At 37.3% G+C, this 21,822-nt stretch overlaps 1 long non-coding RNA gene across 2 annotated transcripts in view; it reads left to right on the top strand.

Moving 5' to 3' along the window:
- Positions 1–20,754, top strand: part of LOC117979076 (uncharacterized) — a 63,732-nt gene extending 42,978 nt beyond the window's left edge. For both annotated transcript variants that reach the window (XR_010109314.1, XR_004669714.3), the window contains 2 exons: positions 17,727–17,789; positions 20,250–20,754. This is a non-coding gene — a long non-coding RNA (uncharacterized LOC117979076). The remainder of the gene's footprint in view (positions 1–17,726; positions 17,790–20,249) is intronic.
- Positions 20,755–21,822: the final 1,068 nt, after the last annotated feature.

Raw genomic sequence — 21,822 nt, 5'->3', positions numbered from 1 at the left:
CGGCACCTCAGTTTTAGAATACTGAGGCTGAGTTTGGATTTCTGACCTCCAGATCTATAAAAAAAAAAAAAAAAGTTCTATTTTTAAGCTACTAAGTTTTTAGTAATTTGTTATAACAAAAATAGGAAACTAATAAATCAAGTGACTCACCTGAGTTCACTCAATTCGTTTAAGAGTGGGAATAGAGGGAGCTTGAATTCTCATCAAGACAATTTGATTCCAAAATCTTTACCTTTAACCACCGTACACTATAATTCATTCTAAATTTGCTAGCTAATATTTAATTAATGTGAATAACAATGTTCATCTCACAAAGCATTTGTGATAATTAATTATTAAAAGTCCGAAATGTGTTGTGGTAGACTGAAAAAAATGTGGCTGCGATATTTGTAGCTCATTCCATAAAGAGATGGCATCAGTTTCCTTGCCTCTGGAAGCCAGGCTATCTTGTGACTCACTCTGGCAACAGAATTGGGGTAAAAGTGATGTTGTGTGAATTCCTTGTGGCTTGTGCACTTGTGTCTTGGAATGCCTTTGCCATCATATAAACAAGATCAGTCTAGTCTACTGGAGGATGAGAGGCCACGTTGGAGAGAACCAAGGAGACCCAGCCAATAGACAGAGCCAATCGCCAGACCTGTAAACGAGACCATTTTCAACATTTCTACTCCAGCTGAAATTCTACCTCAATGCAGACGCATGATTAAGCCCAGGCAAGTTGAGCAGAATGTTTCAGCCAACCCACAGAATCATGAGAAACAATAAATGGATTTTTGTTATTAGCCACTAACTTTTAGGGTGACTAGTTATAAAGCAATAGATATCTGATAAACATATAAGGTGATTACAATATGATTTATTTTCCTCTTTTAAAGTAAGAAAATACTCAATTTCTTAAAAGCCAGTGAGCAAAAGAGCAGCAAACATTGGTTTGATGCTGACTTAAATTAATTCCTTCTCTTAACTTCAGGTCCTGGAAAATATTAATATGTTAAATATGTCTTCAAGGGTGTTAGAAATCTTACGTATTTAATTTTTTCAATAACCAGTCAGAATCTTCATTGTATGATAAGGAAATTGCGGCACAGAGAGATTGACGATTGACTCACTTGTCTGAGGGCATAGAGCTAGAAAGAAGTTGAGACGGGTTTGTAACTTAGATCTGTCTGGCACAAAAGTACGTTTTTCCCCCTAAGCTCAGCTGAAAATGTTCTTAGCAGTCCCTACAGACATCATTTTGCTCTTGTAAATGTCTTCAACTAGTTTTCATCAGTGAGTGGAAAATAGCCAGGATATGATATTCTACAACATCTCCCTTAACATTCAAATCCACTGGTAACTGTTGCCAGGCAAAATGTCTTATGCTAAAATTACCTGTCTTATGAGAAGTTAAAACAGTTTTAAAGAGTCTTCTCCTCTCAACATGCCTTATATTGTTAACTTTACTCATTTTTTCCCTTTCTGAAATATAACATGAAGAAAATTTATATCTTAAACAGAAAGCTCTGGTGTTTTAAATTGCAATTGGAGATTCAAAACAATTGGAGAAAGAAAGGTACAGTCAGTTGAGATCATCTGTTATCCTTGCAGAATCCATTTGGAAGCACACACAGAACATGGGGGAGAAAAATCCTTCTGGTTGTTTTCTGCCATTTTCCCTGTCTCTCGTTTTTGTCCTGTCACCATTTTCAATCAAACAGAGTATACGAGAACACTGGCCTTGATTCAGAAAAAGAATGGAAGAATGTCTAAAACATATGAACATCCCTCTCTCAGAAAGAGCTGTTCACAATCCACACAATATAATAAACTGAATTATTTTGCTATAGAATCATTTTTGAATAATTCTTTGTTTTTCTCTTAAAAGAGTACTTCCTGTACACTAATTACAAAACAAAAATTAAAAGAGAGTAAATAAGGAAAAAATTAGTTATTGTATTAATTTGTTTTCACACTGCTGATAAAGACATACTGGAAACCAGGAAGAAAAAGAAAGTTAATTAGACTTACAGTTGCATATGGCTGGGGAGTCCTCAGAATCATGGTGGGACATGAAAGGCACTTCTTACACGGTGGCGGCAAGAGAAAATGAGGAAGAAGCAAAGCAGAAACCCCAGATAAACCAATCAGATCTCATGAGACTTATTCACTATCATGAAAATAACACGGGAAAGGCTGGCCCCCATGATTCAATTACCTCCCCCTAGGTCCCACAACACATTGGAATTCTGGAAGATACAATTCAAGTCAAGATTTTGATGGAGACACAGCCAAACCATATCATTCTGCCCCAGCCCCTCCAAATCTCATGTCCTCACATTTCAAAACCAATCATGCCTTTCTGACAGTTCCCCAAAGTTTTAACTCATTTCAGCATTAACTCAAGAGTCCACAGTCCAAAGTCTCATCTGAGATAAGGCAAATCCCTTCTCCCTATGAGCCTGTAAATCAAAAACAAGCTAATTACTTCCTAGATACAATGGGGGTACAGGTATTGAGTAAATACAGTTGTTCCAAGTGGGAGAAATTGGCCAAAACAAACGGGTTACAGGCCTCATGCATGTCTGAAATCCAGTGGGGCAGTCAAGTTTTAAAGCTCCAAAGTGATCTCCTTTGACTCCAGGTCTCACATCCAGGTCACACTGATGCAAAAGATGGGTTCCCATGGTCTTAGGCAGCTCAGCCCCTGTGGCTTTGTAGGGTACAGCCTCCCTCCCTGCTGCTTTCACAGGCTGGCATTGAGTGTCTGTGGCTTTTCCAGGCACATGGTGCAAGCTGTCAGTGGATCTACCATTCTGGGGTCTGGAGGATGGTGGCCAATTTCTCACAGCTCCATTAGGCAATGCCCCAGTAGGGACTCTGTGTGGGGGCTCTGATTCCGTATTTCCCTTCCATGCTGCCCTAGCAGAGGTTCTCCATGAGGGCCCCACCCGTGCAGAAAACTTTTGCCTGGGCATCCAGGCATCGGAGGTTCCCAAACCTCAATTCTTGACTTTTGTGCATCGGCAGGCTCAACACCATGTAGAACCTGCCAAGCCTTGGGGGTCCACCCTCTGAAGCCACAGCCCAAATTCTACATTGGCCCCTTTCAGCCATGGCTAGAGCATCTGGGACACAGGGTACATGTCCCTAGGCTGCACACAACACAGGGACCCTGGGCCTAGCTCACTAAATCACTTTTTCCTCCAGGGCCTCTGAGCCTGTATGGGAGGGGCTGCTGTGAAGTTCTCTGACACGGCCTGGAGACATTTTCCCCATGGTCTTGGGATTAACATTAGGCTCCTTGCTATTTATGCAAATTTCTGCAGCTGGCTTGGATTTCCTCTCAAAAATAATGGGATTTTCTTTTCTACTGCATCATCAGGCTGCAAAATTTCTGAACTTTTATGCTGTTTCCCTTTTAAAATTGAATGCCTTTAACAGCACCCAAGTCACCTCTTGAATGCTTTGCTGCTTAGAAATTTCTTCCACCACATATCCTAAATCATTTCTCTCAAGTTCAAAGTTCCACAAGTCTCTAGGGCAGGGACAAACTGCCCCAGTCTTTTGGCTAAAACATAAGAAGAGTCACCTTTGTTCCAGTTCTCAACAGGTTCCTCATCTCCATCTGAGACCAGCTCAGCCTGGATCTTATTGTTCATATCACTATCAGCATTTTTGTCAAAGCCATTCAACAAGTCTCTGGGAGGTTCGAAACTTTCACACATTTTCCTATCTTCTTCTGAGCCCTCAAAACTGTTCCAAGCTCTGCCTGTTAGCCAGTTCCAAAGTCGCTTCCACATTTTTGGGTATCTTTTCAGCAATACCTGACTCTACTGGTACCAATTTACTCATAGTCCAACATATAGAGCTGATTTTCCTTGATATGTTAATATATTTTATTTCAGCTTTTAATATAATCTGGACACCTTTTTTTCATTGAAGAGCTAATTTTGTATCTTTAATTTTTCTTATTATGACATAAGCTTTTCAAATTTATTATAAACTCTTTATAGAGGTCAATGCAGTTTATCATGTGGTGGTACATCTCCCCTCTGCTTGAGAACATTAAACGATATTGAGGGGGCTTTTGGTTGTAACAGTGATTGAGGGTCCACTGGCATTTCGCACCAGGAGCTCAGGAATGCTAAACTTCTTGCAATGTGCAAGACAGTCTTGAAATTTAAAACTAATTGCTCTACCCAAGTACATTAATATCTCAGTTGAGAATACTGAATGTGGACTATTATTATGATTTTATAACTAATCCCTTGCTAGTGAGAAGGCTAGATGGCACAGCCACTTTGAAAACAGTTTGTCCTTGTCGCACTAAAGCTAAACATAGTTTTACCATACAATAAAGCAATTTCACTTCCAGGAATTTACTCAACTGATTGAAAAACTTACACTGACACACAAAACCTACATACGACGGTTTATAGCAGTTCTTTGATAATCATCAAAAACTGAAAACAACAAAGGTGTCCTTCAGTAGGAGAATAGATAAACAAATGCTTCATCTATACAACAGAATACTATTAAGTTACAAAACGGAATAAACTATCAAGCCACATGAAGGCATAAAGGAATCTTAAATGCACATTGCTAAGTGAAGACACCAATCTGAAAAGACTACATAATTTATGATTCTATTCATATGACATTATGGAAAAGGAAAACTATAGGCACTATAAAAAGACCACTAATTTTCAAGGGTTGATAGGTGAAGCAAAGGACTTCTTTTTTTTTTTTTTTTTTTTAGGTAGTGAACTATTGTTTACAGTAAGTTAATAGTAGATAAATAACACAACGCATTTGTAGAAACCTATTGAAATGATAGCATAGAGAGCAAACTTTAGTGCATGTCAACTAAAAAAAAACAAAGAAAATGAAGGATTTAAGAATGGAACTTTGACAAAATAACCTAACTGTAGTTTAAATGTATGAAATAACCACACTGAAGAGGGTGAGAGAAATCTGTAAGACTAAAGGCAAAAAATAACTGTAAAAAGCTATGTATTCTAGTTGAAAAGTTGTTTCCCCCAGGAGTACAGGTTAACAATTCTGACACCACTGTACATTTATGCCGGAATTGAATAATTAAGTAAATGGATGGAAGACAGTGCAAGCCATGTTTCTCACTGTTTCAGGGAGAGGTTAAGACAAGCAGGAGGAGAATGTTAAGCTGATCTATGTGGTAATGGAGTAGAGTTGCCAACATCAGTAAGAACTCCTGTTTAGATAAATATAAATGGTTACATATAAAAATAAAGATATGTGTGTATACACAAGGGGTGAATATACACACATTTATGTTTTTGAATTGTCATGAAAGAGGACCTAGAAGTCATGACTCTCAGTAGCAATGAGGACACCTAGCATACAGATTTTGGTTTTTGATTTGATTCTCCAGTGAAAGAAACTATGGCTCCTTGGAGAAATGGCTGATTCCAGGACTTAGTCAAAAAATATACAGGATGAGCCTGGAGCATCTTGTAGCATCAGTAAATAAGAGAGTTCTCAGAAAAAAAAAGGAGGGGGGAGAAGAAGAGCCCACAATATTGTGGGTATATATATTTAAAACAAAAAAAGTCAACTGAGGCCAGTTGTGATGGCTCAAGCCTGTAATCCCAGCACTGTGGGAGGCCGAGGCTGGTGGATCACTTGAGGCCAGAAGTTTGAGAACAGGCTGGCCAATATAGCAAAACCCTGTCTCTACTAAAAATAAAAATAATAAAAAAAACAGCTGGGCATGGTGGTGCATGCCTGCAATCCCAGCTACTTGGGAGGCTGAGGCAGGAGAATTGCTTGAGCCTGGGAGGCAGAGGTTGCAGTGAGCCAAGATTGCACCACTGCACTCCAGCCTGGGTGACAGGGCAATACTCTATCTCACAAAACAAAACAAAACAAAACAAAACAAAACAAAAAACTAACTGAGAGAGCAACAATGGCCAAAACTCAATTTGAAAAACAAAATTAAATAGTTTGAATTATATAAACCAAATTGTCTCTCCTCTCTGATTCCCCAATGTATTTCTTTTTAATTTATTATTTGTATTTAACTTTTATATTTTAACATTTTTAAATCTTTATGTATATCAGTATGTACTTATGGATATATATTCATATAAGTACATATAAATAAATGATTGAATAAGCTTAAAAAACACAGAGAAGAGCGAGATTTTCCATGCAGAAAAGCCCCAAATAATTTATGTTGATCCTCTCCCTCAAAGTGGTAAAGCATAACTCCCTGCTCCTTAAGCCTGGACTTGTACTTAGTGACTTCATTTCCAACAGTACAGTAGGGAAAAAAGAAAATAGAGTTACTTTAGTGAGGAATCTCGACCAACACTATTTCAGCTAAGTGAGCAAGGTCAACATCAAGAGTGAGCAGTCATGGTGACAGCAGGCATCGTTCATACGATGTGATGAGAAGGGCAGTTTACCTTCATGGTCTTCCTCCCCAAATCACATAATCCAAGTCTAATAATGAGGAAAATATCAGGTAAATCTAATTGAAGGACATTTTACAAAATAACCTCACGAGTACTGAAAACTTTCTAGGTTATCAAAAATCAGGAAATCTGAACAAACTTGGACTTAATGAATAATTATATATCCATTTTTAGCTCATAATTGTGACTCGGGTACCATATGAGGATATGTCGCTAATGGGGGAAATTGGTTGTGGGTCTATGGGAACTTTTAGTACTATTTTCATGATTTTTCTGTAAATCTAAAATGATTCTCTCTCTCTCTCTCTGTATATATATACATACATATACATATATACACATATATACATATATATGTATGTGTATATATGTGTGTGTGTATATATATATATATATATAAACTCAAGAAAGCAATATGACTTCTCTGGGTAGCATTTTGTAAATTTTGGACGATCCCTCTGTTGTTCACAATAATCGGTAAGACATTATTCAAATTTAATGGGCCAAAGACAGGACTGGGTTGCCAATTGTGAAACTACTAAACACACCGCTGCCCTCAACCATTCGCCCATTCATGTAGGTAAAACAAACAAACAAAAAAAACAGTTATAATTATTTAGGAATAAAAACCCAACCTCATTTTACATATAAGTACAAAGTAATGTTTTCATGGTTTTAATATGCAATACATGAAGATACTTCTTTTCTGTACTGAGGGAAGATTGTAAATTATTTTTCTTGAAACTTTACTAAGACTTGCTGTGCTCTATTGGAAAAATCATGTAAACAAAGGCATCAGTGCAAATGACATTTGAATATCTAATACAAAACAGAAGTCAGTTTGTGTTTGTCGCTATCACATATACAGTGATTCTATACTTATGCACAAATATCTAATACATTTTATCTTTTAGGGTGGTTATTTTTCAGTATTCATGTCTTAAAACATCTATTATTTGTCATAACTGCCTGTTACTTTTTTTATGTTACATGAAAAATTCTACTTAGTTTTTGAAAACTTGTATGTAAGTAGGTAGTATAACTTATCCATTATAATTCCAGATAACAAAGAAAGTATTCAACTATTTATTATAAAACGGATTTGGATCTGATTGCATTGAATACCACTAACTTCATACAATAAACTGAACTAGGGGCAGAAACTTTAACAGAGACAACAAATTGTCTACCAAAACTGTCAACTACTGTTCTATAGTATGCAGTTGTTTCTGGGAAGTGCTTGCCCAGAATGGAACAATATTGTAAAACCCTTCCTGCTTCTAAGCAAGCTGATGTGACAGTTTTCAGCACTGTAATATTGCAAAATGGGTAAGCCTTCGCCACCTCCCCGTGCCCTGGCTAGAAGTCAGGAACTTCATAGACTTGGGCATGGATCAGGTACAAGTTAGAAAGAACCAAATCCCAGAATTAAGATGGTGAAGACTCTCTGACCACCAAGGTACATCTATGTTGGACTCTCCAGGAGGGAGAAATTAACTTCTATTTTGATAAGTCATTGCAATTTGGGAATTTTGCTGTAACAATAATCATTACCAAACTAACACACAGAATCCACGTTTATCACTGACTAAATTGAGAAAGCCACTTACTGGGTCTTCTTTTTTTTTTTTTTTTTCTTAATCTTTAAAAGGAAGTAAAACATAATGAAAACCTTATGGGGCTATTGTGGGATTTAAGTAAGATCATACTTAGAAAAAAAGCACTTGCACTTAGTAAGCCTAACTTCAGTTGCCTGGGGCATTGCCCTTTTTATTCCAATTTGTATATTTATTTACCTGCAATTTAACTTCTAACATCCAATAATGAAACCTAGACCTCAATTTCATTTAACTACGCTAGGTTGTAACTAAGGCTCTGAAATGTGTCTGTCAAATCCCAAGATTGCCAGGTCATAGGGTCTCCTTTTTTGTTCTTTCTATTAAATGTGTCATTTGAAATATAGATAGCCATCACTTTCTCTCTGAATCAAGTCTCACAGAGTAGTGACTGTTGGATATTTTGCTTCACTCATTTATCAGAAAAATATATCATTTATTTTGTGACCAAAATGGTAATTGTTACTGATGTGCATCACATTTTCCCCAAACTGTGGAGAATTTACATCATTCATGCAGTGTAGATGTAGAAAAGGTTCAAGGTTCAAATCCTGTGTAAACCTCTTGCATAAGCTCCCAAGGGGGCTTCCAGACTGCGTTTTTGCTCATGATGAAAACACAGGCATTTGTTTAAAAATTGTGTAGAAGCTATGAATATGGAAAAGATGAGGCTAATGCCAGTGGATGCGTCAGCCACTCCATGTTTTATTCAGAGCCATGGCTCACAGACCCAGAGACCTTGCGACACACCCTTGCCTGAAATGCCATGCTGCCTATGGGCAAGAGTCAGCAAGCACTTTCAAATAGAGTGCTTTGTTTTCAAATAATACCTATTTCAAAATTTCCCAGATGACCAATTTTGGAAGCAAACAAAGTTGCCAAAAGTTAAGAAGGAGTCTGTATAGCTGGTCAAAAATCTTCAAATTTTTCTGACTGATCACAATAAGTATTTTTCTGCACACTACGAAAACAACAATTACACTTATTTACATTAAAGACACAGGAAGCAAATAATTTGATTGCATATTAAGAATTTCTCAAGCACTTCAATTAATCATTTTCTCATCATCTTAACACTCTACAATGGTGCATTGTTTCCTCCAGAAATGGCTTCAAATTATTTGGGGCAAAAAAAGTCTTTGAATAGTTCATCACAGTTTTGTAGGTCATCTTCCTTTCTCCCTCTTCCCAACACATAATACGCGTATGTAGGCAAAATATATGACATTTCGGGTAGCTTATGAACTCTCAACATCAGCACATGGACTCTCGCATCGGATCCACTGGCCTTCAGGGTAAATGTCCACCTACCTGCTCAGCCTGCTTTCAAATTCTTTTATTCGCTCCTTACCTTCCCAAGCAGACCCTTCTCACTTTGCTCACCCTATGCCGCCTTCACCTCTAGGTGACCACACACCACATCAGTCTCTGAATACACTGACATGTTCATGCATCTGTGCCTTTGCACATCCCATTCTTGACCTGAAAAGGCCATCTTCTCACCATCATCTGATTCATTATTCTTCAATACATTACCTCAGATTCCTTTTCTTCCATAAAACCTAGTTTTCCATGTACTTTTTCTTGCTACCTTCTCTGTGCCCTGGTAGCACAGTCTGTGCACCTCTGTTCAAGCACTCATCACTCTATACCATATTCATTCTGGCTCCTTCCAGGCATGGAATGAATTCTATTAAAATCTGTATCTCTAACCTCCAACATAAAGTGTGTTATAAATAGAGATGATCAATGAAAGTCTGTAGAATGAATGAATGAATGAATGACGGAATGGCCTCTCTTACATTTTGAAGACAGAGAGGACTTAGGCTTAACTGTGAACAACTGAAACAAATAACAGATCCCAGTATCACCAGCAAAGCCTCGGTGTGCTTTACTGCAGAACAGCAAGTGCCAAGCTAATTTAATTGGGTTATTTCAGATCAAATAAAAGGCAAGGTCAAGAGAAGAGAACAGAAGCAAGCAAAGTGTCAATGTTAGATTAAAACATAGTGGCCAATAAAATCATCAGGTGAAAAATGAATGCCAATTTTCATGGTGTTCTACCAGTCTTTATGAGATGAAAACAAGCTGCAGGCACACTTTTTTTTTTTTTTTAAGTAAAAACAAACCTAATAAGCAGAAAGACTGAGTTGAGCCCCTAGGGGAGGAGTGGGTTGCTGTTCTCATTAGGGTGTGGAAGCTGGGTAACAGCACATATTTTTTTACAGATCTCTCTTTCTCACTAACAGAAGAGTGAAAGAGAGGACGTTAGAATATAAAGACAGAGCAGGTTTCCACAGCTATATCCTGCCCTCCCCTTCATTAAGCCTCCAGCCCCTCCAGGCCTAGTATGAACCTATTATCTGGTAGCGCAGAGTTCCCATGTCAAATGCTGACGAAGAGGGTTGGCAAGCGATAAAGAGGAAATCAGGAGGCTGGAATTCCAATATGTGCTGTAACTTACCTGCTTGTGGAATGCTTGGTATGTTACACTTGCTATCCTCAATTTCTTTTTCAAGCTGGGCCATCATGTCTCTCTCACTGGACTGAAAGAGGGAGAAAACAGGAAACTGGGCACTCCTGGAGAGTGCCTCTTGCCTCCCGGGCAGAGGCTGAATTCTATTAATATTTGTATTTCTAACCTCTAACATAAAGTCTGGTATACGTAGAGACGATCAATGATAGTCTGTAGAATGTACATTTATTATATTGTATACTGCCGAGTCCATGTATGTACCCTTCATAAAAATAGGAGCTCTTTGAAGGCGGGAACCAATTTTTACTTAATTTTACTTTCTAAGAGCCTGGAATGTAATAGATAACAAATGCTCACTGAAATGAAAAAAGGAGGTATTCGGTGAACACCCAGTATAAAAATAAATTATTTACTATGATAGTTCCTGAAGATTACAAGAAACAAACATGGTTTATTGATGTATAAGAAGATTGGCATCTTCCTATGTAGACAAAGGAGGCTACCTGGAAGGCATTAGCAAGCAATATGATATGGCATATCAATAAGTCCTTGTCTTAGCACAGGCTGTTCTAAAAATATCATAAACTGGGTGTCTTAAACAACACAAATTTATTTCTTATAGTTCTGGAAGCTAGAAGGTTAAGGACAGGGTGCCAGCATTGTTAGGGTCCTGGTGAGTACCCCATTTCTGGTTTATAGACACCCATCCTGTGTATGCTTATATGACATAGAGAGAGATAGCTAGCTTTCTAGCATCTTCTTATAAGAGCACTAATCCCATTCATGATGATTTCAGTTTCATGGACTAATTATCTCCCAAAGACCCCACTTCCTAATATCCTCACATTGTGATGAAGATTTCAACATATGAATTTCTGGAGAGAAGACACAAATATTCAGTCCATAGCAGTCCTAATGATTTAGAGCAGGAGATATTTGTTAAAGTATAATAATTGGGCAAAGTGGAATTTCAGTCCTTGGTTCATACATATCTTTTCAAATACCTTTTTAGGTAAATGAAAAATACCTTCCAATGACAAAATATTTCTGAATATATCAAATATGTTATTCTCCCACTTCATCAGGTAAATTGTATGAATGTGACTTTAATCCACTGGATGGAAGTTTTTTGAATTCCAGACACAAATACAGAAGCACAGTTACTAGTTTAATTGAAACATCTGTTTTCAACTTCCTGAAAGGAACAGAAGAGGTTGCCAATGTACATACATATTTGAAACAGGGCTTGTATTGCACACATGGATACAATATGCATTTGTAAAAAATTTCCAAGTGGTCTAATATCCCATTCAGGAAAAAGATGATGGAAGAATATGATACAGGAAAATGAGTAAGTCCTGCAACCGCCTTTTAGGAATTCAAGTTTCTAAGAGAGAGCAGAGATCACTGCTTAATAGTCAGTGTAAACCAGCTGCTGGCCATGTGACCAAATGTTTACCTATGGGTAATGTTTTAACCCCATTTCTTAGAAAGGAACAAAAGTCTCTAGTTCAAATGGAGGGATAAGTTTGGATATAAGTTTCCATAGTTCCAAATTCTGGCCTATTTTCTTTTACTAATCTGTTCAATGACTTTGACAAAGCACCTCATCATTTCATCATTCTGGGTCTCAGGTTTTTCATCGGCAAATTAAAAATTGCTAACAGGAACTGGGTCAAGGTCACTGGACTCTAGATCTCTTGAAATGATAATAGTCTTTAAATCAATAAGCAGGTAGCCAATCTCCAAAGAATTGAGAATGCAACCCACATTTCCTAAACAATACCCTAATTGTCTTAACAAGTTAGTCACCTGGCACTTATTACAATCTCTACATTTTGGGTAGAGATTTATAGATGCAAGGACAGGGAAAAGCTAAACCTATTTTCTGACCTGAAGAAAATAAAGTAAAATGAAAGCATCGTAAGAATTTATGTTGGATCTTAACCCTGGTCATATTAATCCACTCAGCAATAGAACAGCCCAAAAAGGATCTGAGCCTAGCACCTCACCTTGCCTCTCAGCATGCTATGCCATCCAGAACACTGTCAGAATTAAGTACTTAGTTAATACAGGTAACTGTGATATGGTTTGGCTCTGTGTTCCCATCTAAATCTCACATCAATTTGTAATCCCCACACATTGAGGGTGAGACCTGGTGGGAGGTGATTGGATTATGGGGTCGGTTTTCCCCTTGTTGTTCTTGTGATAATGAGGGAGTTCTCAGGAGGTCTGATGGTTTTAAAAGTGGCAGTTTCCCCTGCTCTCTCTTTCTCTTCTGTCACCTTGTGAAGAAGGTGCCTGCTTCCCCTTCACCTTCCACTATGATTGTAAGTTTCCTGAGGCCTCCCCAGCCATGTTGAACTGTGTGAGTCAATTACATCTACTTTCTTTATAAATTACCCAGTCTCAGGTAGTATCTTTATGGCAGTGTGAGAACAGACTATTACAACATGGTACTTAACTTATGTGAGTTTTAGTTTTCTTCTTTACATTAAAGGGAAAATAATGACTATTCTCCTGTTAAGTATTAAATAAAACCCGTAAGTGAAGGATCTAGCATAGTACCTACAGGGCATGGTAGATTAAAAATATAGTTGGTTTTACCATGCTACAGAATTGCCTTTGCAAAACAATTCCTTTTAATGAAATGTGGCCTAATATCACTCTGCTTTCTAGACCTTTATAGCTGCCTTTTCTTGCTGTGCCTACTGTTAGCACCAGGTATTTAGGTTTGCTTGAAACTTCCTAGCCATATTTTGAAAACCAAAAATCGTATCCTTAACATGGGGTCCTGAGATCTATTTCTTTGTATTTTCATTCATCTCTGGCCCTGAGGCCGCTCACTTACAGGCATCAGATTTTCTCTAAGCCCTCTGATGTTGTCCAGGGAAGGACACACTTCAGGAGAGACAAATGAGGCGAGAAAATGGCAAGATTTTTTCTGAAAGGTCATGGAAGAAAATGTACAGACCAGTCTGTGGCATGACTGACCCACTGAGGCGAGCAGAGGTGGCACCTGGGCCGCCACCTTGGAGGGAGGTAGATGCCCTGGGAGGGTATGGGGAGGTGGAGGTGGGGAAGAAAGAGTGGCAGTGGTCAGGCTTCATACCGCCCTTCAGAGCACTGGAAACCCACAGAGCAACTGGAAATAGATTCCTCCAAGATCTCTGTCTCTTCACAAACATTTTTGCCAAGCATTCAAAGGAACTAAAGGCTTGTGATCCAAATCAGAGACTTATGAACTCCCTTCAATTTCTGGTTGACCTTTGAAGGAAATTGACGCAAACATATTCTGAAAAACTCCAAAGTGCAGGAATAAAAAAGAGAGTGAAAGTTATGAGGAGGATGATTTCGACTCCACCTAACAGAAGTATCACACAGCGCTGTCTGCAATGGGCTAGGTACATTGAGGATCTATTTAGTACAATGTAATTACTCATCAGTTAAGCCCAGAAGCTGACAATCAAATTCAAATATCACATAAAAGGTGAAACAGATTTCTAATTGGTACTTGGCAACTTTGAGTTTCTAATGTTTTTGGCTTTTTTCTAAAATGAACATATAGTAGCCAAATAGGTATTAGGAGCCTTTATTCTTTCTTCTCACCCTCTTTCCGAGTGATACATATTTTCAGAGTTTCAGCAGCCCACAGATGTCTTACTCCTCTGTTGTCTCTGGAATTTAGACCTGCATATCCAATGCTTGTGGGGCATCTCCACAAGGGAGTCCCACAGGCACTGCAAACTACATATTCAAAATTAAAATGTGAAGAATTACTTAATGGGTACAGTACACATTATTTGGATAATGGTTACACTAAAGCCCAGACTTCATGACTATGTAATATATCTATGCCACAAAACTGTACTTATACTTCTCAAATTGACACAAATGAAAAAGACAGAGAGAGAAAGAGAGAGAGGAGAGAGACTAATGCTGAGAATGGCTCCTACATTTCAATTCCCTTTTAGCAGAATCAAAGGAACCAAAGACCTTATTTCCCAGACTTCTTTAAAATGACCATCACAGATGTGAAAATGGTGCAAATTTGGTAGCGTGGTGTTTCTAGAGATACACAGGAAAGGACATTTGTCTTTCTCCCTTCTAAAGTTGTCCTCATGTACCTCAGCTTAGAGCCAGCTTCTTCTAGGAATTTTGCAAGAACCTAATTACCTTTATTAAATCCTGTTTTGTTTTAACTAGTGTGGATCCTTTTTTTTTCTTCAATTAAACCCTGACCAATGCAATATTAAGATAATACTTCATACTACATCTAAATCCGCTTCTTTTAATGTCTTCCTTGCCTTGCTAAATGGTACCACCAAACACAGACATTCAGCCATACAGCTGGGATATTAACTTTCAGGAATCAAACCTGACTCCACCTTCCCTATGAAAACCTTTCCTTATTGATCTCGAGAAAGGATGTGACCATTCCTTGTGTGTGTGTGTGTGTGTGTGTGCGCCAGACTTGTATCACAGTGTTATAATTTTACTAATTTGTTCTCGTGTTCCTTTTTCCATTTTACTATAATGGAGTAGGTGTATTAAATGTATTTATTAAATTCCTAAATTTATTAAAATATTAAGGCTCAAGGACATATTGTTTTTATAACCTCGGGTCATAGGACCCCTGAAGATCACTGTATATTTTTGTGCATACAATGTGTTTTTTTCTCAGAAGAAATAGTCCATACATTTCACTGACTGTAGTTTGGTTGAACAAATAAAACAAATTTTAAGCATAAAAATGTAATTAATGCCGGGGTAATAGCAAGTCACATACTTCGAAGTTACCACAAAGAGGATACATTGACATGGAAAGGTTCTGATCACACAGATGTCCCTCATTACAGCATTGTTCATGGGCTTGTTAAACATTTGTTTCCTGATACAGAAACTGAGCTGTGTGACGGCAAAGAGTGAGATACCCAGTTTCTTCTGAGTATCTGGCACAAGGTGTGGCAAATACTAAATGGTTTTGAAGGAATAAATGAACACATTCTCTGAAATACCACATGCATTCATCAATCAAGGTTTTCTTGAGAGTAATTACAAAATTTGAGTTAAAAAACATCAATGTAATGCAAGTATACTTGTGGTGGGCAGCTTCAGAGATAGTTTTCAATAATCCCAGCTTTCTACCATTCACACTCTTGAGTGTGCACTGAACATGATGAGGAGAATAAGTTGCTTTTAATGGCAAAGTGATGAAGTGTCACTTTTATGGTTAGGTTATAAAAGATCGTGGTTTTCTGGTGTCCTCCCTGGCTTCTCCTTCATGCTGGTTGTGATAGGGAGGATGACATGACAAGGAACTGAGGGAAGCTTCTGTCCAATAGCCAGCAGGGAACTGAGGTCCTCAGGCTTACAGTCCTGAAGGAACCAAATCCTGCTAACAGCCACGGGGTGAGCTTGGAAGCAGGTCCTACCCCAAGTGAACCTTGAGATGACTGTGGGCCTGGCTGAGTCCTTGATTGCAGCCTTGTAAAGGAACCCAAAGCAGAGGACCTAGCTAAACCATTTCCAGATTTCTGACTTGCAGAGTCTATGCGATAATGTTTATTTTTTAAGCCACTGAACTTGGGAGTAATTTCTCCACTAGGTAACTAACACAGTGTTTCTATATTTTGCGCATAATTAAAAAATACAAATAAGAAAAAGAATATACAGGCAAATACTATTGCCATGATAGATTCTGTTTTTGCTCTGACATGCTAATCATACCATATAGATCCAGTGTTTGTGGAAGTGCATGTAATAGAAGCATGGCATAGTGGAAAGAATTGATTTTTTTTAGAATGAGTCTGTTTGACTTTTGGCAAATTTCCACACGAGTTCCTATGCCTATTCTGTCTTTCACAGCTCTAAGAATTGTGGGGGAACGTGATGATAAGTTTTGCATCCTAGATTTATTAAAATATTAAAGCTCAAGGAAATATTGTTTTTATAACCTGGGGTCATAGGACCCCTGAAAATCATTGCATATTTTTGTGCGTATGATGTGCTTTCCCTCTGAACAAATAGTTCATACATTTCACTAAATACTCAAGGAATTATGTATTCACATATTTTAAAATATTGATTTATTCTAATCCTTTTATTTTATATGGAAAAACCAATTCTTAAGGAGAAACCATTTATATCATACTATACAGCTAGTTAGTATCAGATATAAGGAAAGGTAAGTCTTCAAATTAGTTACTGCTCCTGCCATTTCCTTATGTTTTTGGTTTGCATGTTTTTTACACTCTCTCAACTTGTAAAGGTTAGAAGGCACACACAATATCATTAATGTTATCTAATTAATCTGGTAAATAATTTTTCATTCAACCACATGTTTATTGGATTCCTGTTATGTACCAGACACAATTCTAGGTGCTGAGAATACAACAGGAAACAAAACTCATTTCCTGTCCATGTATAGCTTAAATTACAGTGAGGGTAACTGTATTAGTTCATTTTCACACTGCTATAAAGAACTTCCCAAGACTGGGTAATTTATAAAGGAAAGAGGTTTAGTTGACTCACATTTCAGCATGACTGAGGAGGCCTAAGGAAACTTACAATCATGGTGGAAGGTGAAGGGGAAGAAAGGCACCTTCTTCACAAGGTGGCAGGAAGAAGTGCCGAGCAAAGAGGAAAGAGCCCCTTATAGAACCATCAGATATCATGAGAAGAAATATCACGAGAACAGCAAGGGGGAAACCACTCCCATGATTCAATTACTCCACCTGGTCTCTCCCTTGACATGTAGGAATTATGGGGACTGTGAAGATTGTAATTCAAAATGAGATTTGGGTGGGGACACAAAGTCTAACCCTATCATTAACAGAAACAGAAAAATTCATAAGCAAACAGATAATTTAACTTTAGATGATACTTTGTCATTTGTGTCATCTTAAGTGTGGCTGCTCTTCTTCATGGGATAAGGGTTACCTTTTATTTCTCTGATTCTTGAAAAAAAGGAAAAGGCTTTATACCAGAAACGCTCCCTGAAATCATGCTGTTCCTTTATTTACAGTGGAAATGCCCAGTGTCCACAGTGCCCTAAAGAGAGCAGAGAAATTAGCTTTGATAGGAAATGACATTTGGAATATGAGATTTAATCCAACAGAATACAATTATCTCTTTGAACAGTGACCAATAAAAATCAATTCCATTGTGATAATATTTTTATTTGCTCTATTTTAGGGTTGTCCTTAATCACTTGCTCAGACAAAAACAAGTCTCCTGAAAAACTAAAGATTCAAATGGGTAGGTATGGCCTTCTGAAAATTACCAAGAAAATAAAATTTTACAAGCTATCTACACCACTAAGGACGAATTACATCCGTTAATGCCTGTTTAAAAATAGACTGTTTGAAACTGACTTTCTTTTTACGAAATAGTCGTTGAAAGTCAAGAGAGATATAGTTTTACCAGTTAAGATTTTGAAATAAAAATGGTGACACATGAAAAATGGATTAAGGAGTTTAAAGAGTTTATGTGGCAAAAATGCAAATATTTAAATTTAAGAAAATTAAGATGAGGAGAAGACATTGTGATCAAGTAGTGTAGGAAATAAGAAATTAAGTCTATAGCTGGATACTAGATTTAAAACAATGTTAAATCAATACAAACCTCACTAATTTGTCTATGATATTAAAAAAAGGAATTATCTTTAATTTCTGTAGAAATAACATACCAATATAAATTACCAATGCATACCAATATTAGATAGTCTAATAAGATAAAAGGAAGAAATCTGATACTCAGTGCTGGAGTAATTCCCTATTTTATGGCATGGAATAAAGTAATAAATTATCACAGGCAACACATTTTTTATCCCAAAATTCAGTTTCCAGTACTTGAAAAGACTTGGAGACAATATCCTTTAATAGGCAGAAGATGATAATAATGGCTTGGAAAAAAGAAAATATAATACAGGAGGCTGCAGAGAAGTCATGAATAAAACCCTCATGGGGAGTATCATAATCAAGTTGAACACAACTGGAAATTCAGATACAAAAGAAAATCTTTATAGTACTTTTTTATGTATATTCCTTATCATTGTGCCTTCTAAGTCCATCAAAAGAAATTTCAAATCTCTCTCATATTTGTGCTGTAAGAGCTAAAAATTCAAATTGATGAAGGTATATTACGTTGGTAACTTAAATGTCATAAGCAGCATCTCCGTGAGTGATATGATACTCCAAAATAGTCAATAACTTCATGAGTATCCAGCGACAACTAAATAAAAATTTTTTCTAATACACATAGTTTAGTTTCTGAAAAATAGAATGTGTATTATAATTTTACAAAACACATTTTGTATTTATATCTAAAAAATGAATTAGGTCCTAGGCTATATACTTATAAATACATATTTCACTTACATTACTGCCTAGCAGGATATCTTTGATATTCGACCTTTGTTCACTAAGTGAAATCCAAAAGCTCTCCTTTTCGCATTGTTTCAGGAAAATTTGTTATTTCAAGAAAATAATCAGAATCAGAATTTTAATAATTACCTTTTCAATAATAATCTTTAGTACTGCATAAATAAAAATAAGTAAGATTGTTATTCCTAACTCCTTAAAATAATACAGAATTTTGCTTTTTTTTTTTTAAGACGGAGTCTCGCTCTGTCACCCAGGTGCAGTGGCGCGATCTCGGCTCACTGCAAGCTCCGCCTCCCAGGTTCACGCCATTCTCCTGCCTCAGCCTCCCGAGTAGCTGGGACTACAGGCGCCCACCACCACGCCCGGCTAATTTTTTTTGTATTCTTAGTAGAGACGGGGTTTCCCCGTGTTAGCCAGGATGGTCTCGACCTCCTGACTTCGTGATCAGCCCGCCTTGGCCTCTCAAATTGTTGGGATTGATTACAGGCATGAGCCACCACGCCCGGCCAGAATTTTGCTTTTTTTTAAGTAAACTTTAGGAATAAAACTAATAACCACACTGATGATTTATTACAGAAATAGATACAGTTTATAAACTAACATTATTTTACTTAAAAATTATTATTATTATTATTATTTAGAGACAAGGTCTCTCTCTGTTATCCAGGCTGGAGTGCAGGGCTGTGTTCATTGCTCACTGCAGCCTTAGACTTGGGCTCAAGACAGTCTACTTCCTCAGCCTTGTCAGTAGCTAGGAATATAAGCACATGTCACCATGTTCTGCTAATGTGTTTATTTTTTTGTAGAGATGAGGTCTCACTATGTTGCCCAGGCTGCTCTCAAACTCCTGGCCTCAAGTGATCCTCTTGCCTTGGCCTCCCAAAGTGCAGGATTATAGGCACAAACCACTATATGTGGCCATGATTTTTTTTAATTGACAAATAAAAATTATTGAATATATTTATGGTGCATAACATGATGTTTTGAAATATGTATACATTGTAGAATGTCTAATTCAACCTGATTAACTTGGTATACTTGCATTATCTCCCATACTTATCATTTTTGTGTGTTGAGAACACTTAAAATCTACTCTCAGCAGTTCTCAAGTATACAATAAATTAACTATAGTTACCATGTTGAACTTTTCCCTCCTAACTGGAACTTTATAATACTCATGAGCCTGGTTTTTTGTTTCTCTTCCCTTTGCTGCAATGTCACACTTGCTTTTGGTTAGAGGATACAAATGTCTTCTCCTCATCATTGTGACAAGGGGAATTAAAAAAAAAAATTCAGAAAACACTCCATTTATTATTATTTTTTAATCCTCTAGGGGGCAGAAATACTCAAAGGAGAACTGCTGCTCAGCAGAATCACATCGAATGAAATCATAATTCTCATGGCTTCTATTAACATGTAAATAAATAATTCTTAAATCTAGAGCTCCAGCTCACATTATATTGCTGGACTTGTGACTCATAAATCTTATTAAATACAGGTATGTGTTATTTCATTTCACTCCACCTTATTGCAATTCACAGATATTGTGTGTTTTACAGATTTAAGGTTTGTGGCAACTCTGTGTTGAGTAAGTCTATTGGAATCATTTTTCAAAGAGCATGTGCTCACTGTATGTCCTCTTTGTACATCTGGATAATTCTCTCAATATTTCAGACTTTATTATTATTAATATCTCCTGTGATCTGTAATAAATGATCTTTGATATTACTATTATAATTGTTTTTGGGCACCAGGAAGCATGTCCGTATAAGATATCAAATATAATTAATAAACATTGTATGTGTTCTGACTGCTCCATTGACCAGCTGTTTCCCATCTCTCTCCCTCTCCTCTGGCCTCCCTATTCCCTGAGACACAACAATATTGATATTAGGCCAATTAATAACCCTGCAATGGCCTTTAAATGTTTAAGTGAAAGGAAGAGCCAAAAATCTCTCACTTTAAATCAAAAGCTAGAAATGATTAAGCTTGGTGAGGTAGGCATGTTAAATGCTGAAATAAGTCAAAAGCTAGGCCTCTTGTGCCAAACCATTAGCCAAGTTGTGAATGCATAGGAAAAGTTTTTGAAGGAAAATAAAAGTGTTACCTACACAAATGAAAAGAAAGCCAAAAAGGCTGTTGCCTTATTGCTGATAGGACAAACATTTTAGTGGTCTGGATGGAATATCAAAGCAGCCACAACATTCCCTTAAGTCAAAGCCTAATCCACAGCAAGACCTTAATTATTTTCAATTCCATGAAGGCTGAGAGAGGTGAAGCAGCTGCAGAAGACAAGTTGGAAGCTAGCAGAAGTTGGTTCATGATGTTTAAGGAAAGAAATCATCTTCATAACATAAGAGTGCAAGGTGAAGTAGCAAGTGCTAATGTAGAAGCTGCAGCAAGTTATCCAGAAGATCTAGCTAAAATCATTGATGAAGGTGGCTACACTAAACAACAGATTGTCGGTGTAGATGAAACAGCCTTCTGTTGTATAAATATGCCATCTAGGACTTTCATAGCTAGAGAGGAAATGTCAGTGCCTGGCTTCAGAGTCCCAAAGGACAGGCTGACTCTCTTGTTAGTAGCTAATGTAGCTGATGACTTTAAGTTGAAGGCAGTGCTCATTTACCATACAAAAATTTCTACCGCCCTTAAGAATTATGCTAACTCTCTTCTGCCTGTGCTCTATAAATAGAACAACAAAGTCTGGATGACAGCACATTTGTTTACAACATGATTTGCTCAATGTTTTAAGACCACTGTTGAGACCTATTACTAAAAAAATTTCAAAAATATTCCTGCTCATTTACAAAGCACCCAGTCACCCAAGAACTCTGATGGAGATGGATAAGGAGATGAATATTGTTTTCGTGCCTGTTAACACAACATCCATTCTGTAGCCCATA

This window comes from Pan paniscus, chromosome 12, assembly GCF_029289425.2.
Source record: "Pan paniscus chromosome 12, NHGRI_mPanPan1-v2.0_pri, whole genome shotgun sequence".
Taxonomy (NCBI): Eukaryota; Metazoa; Chordata; class Mammalia; order Primates; family Hominidae; genus Pan; species Pan paniscus.
This window is presented reverse-complemented; position numbering and strand designations above follow the sequence as displayed.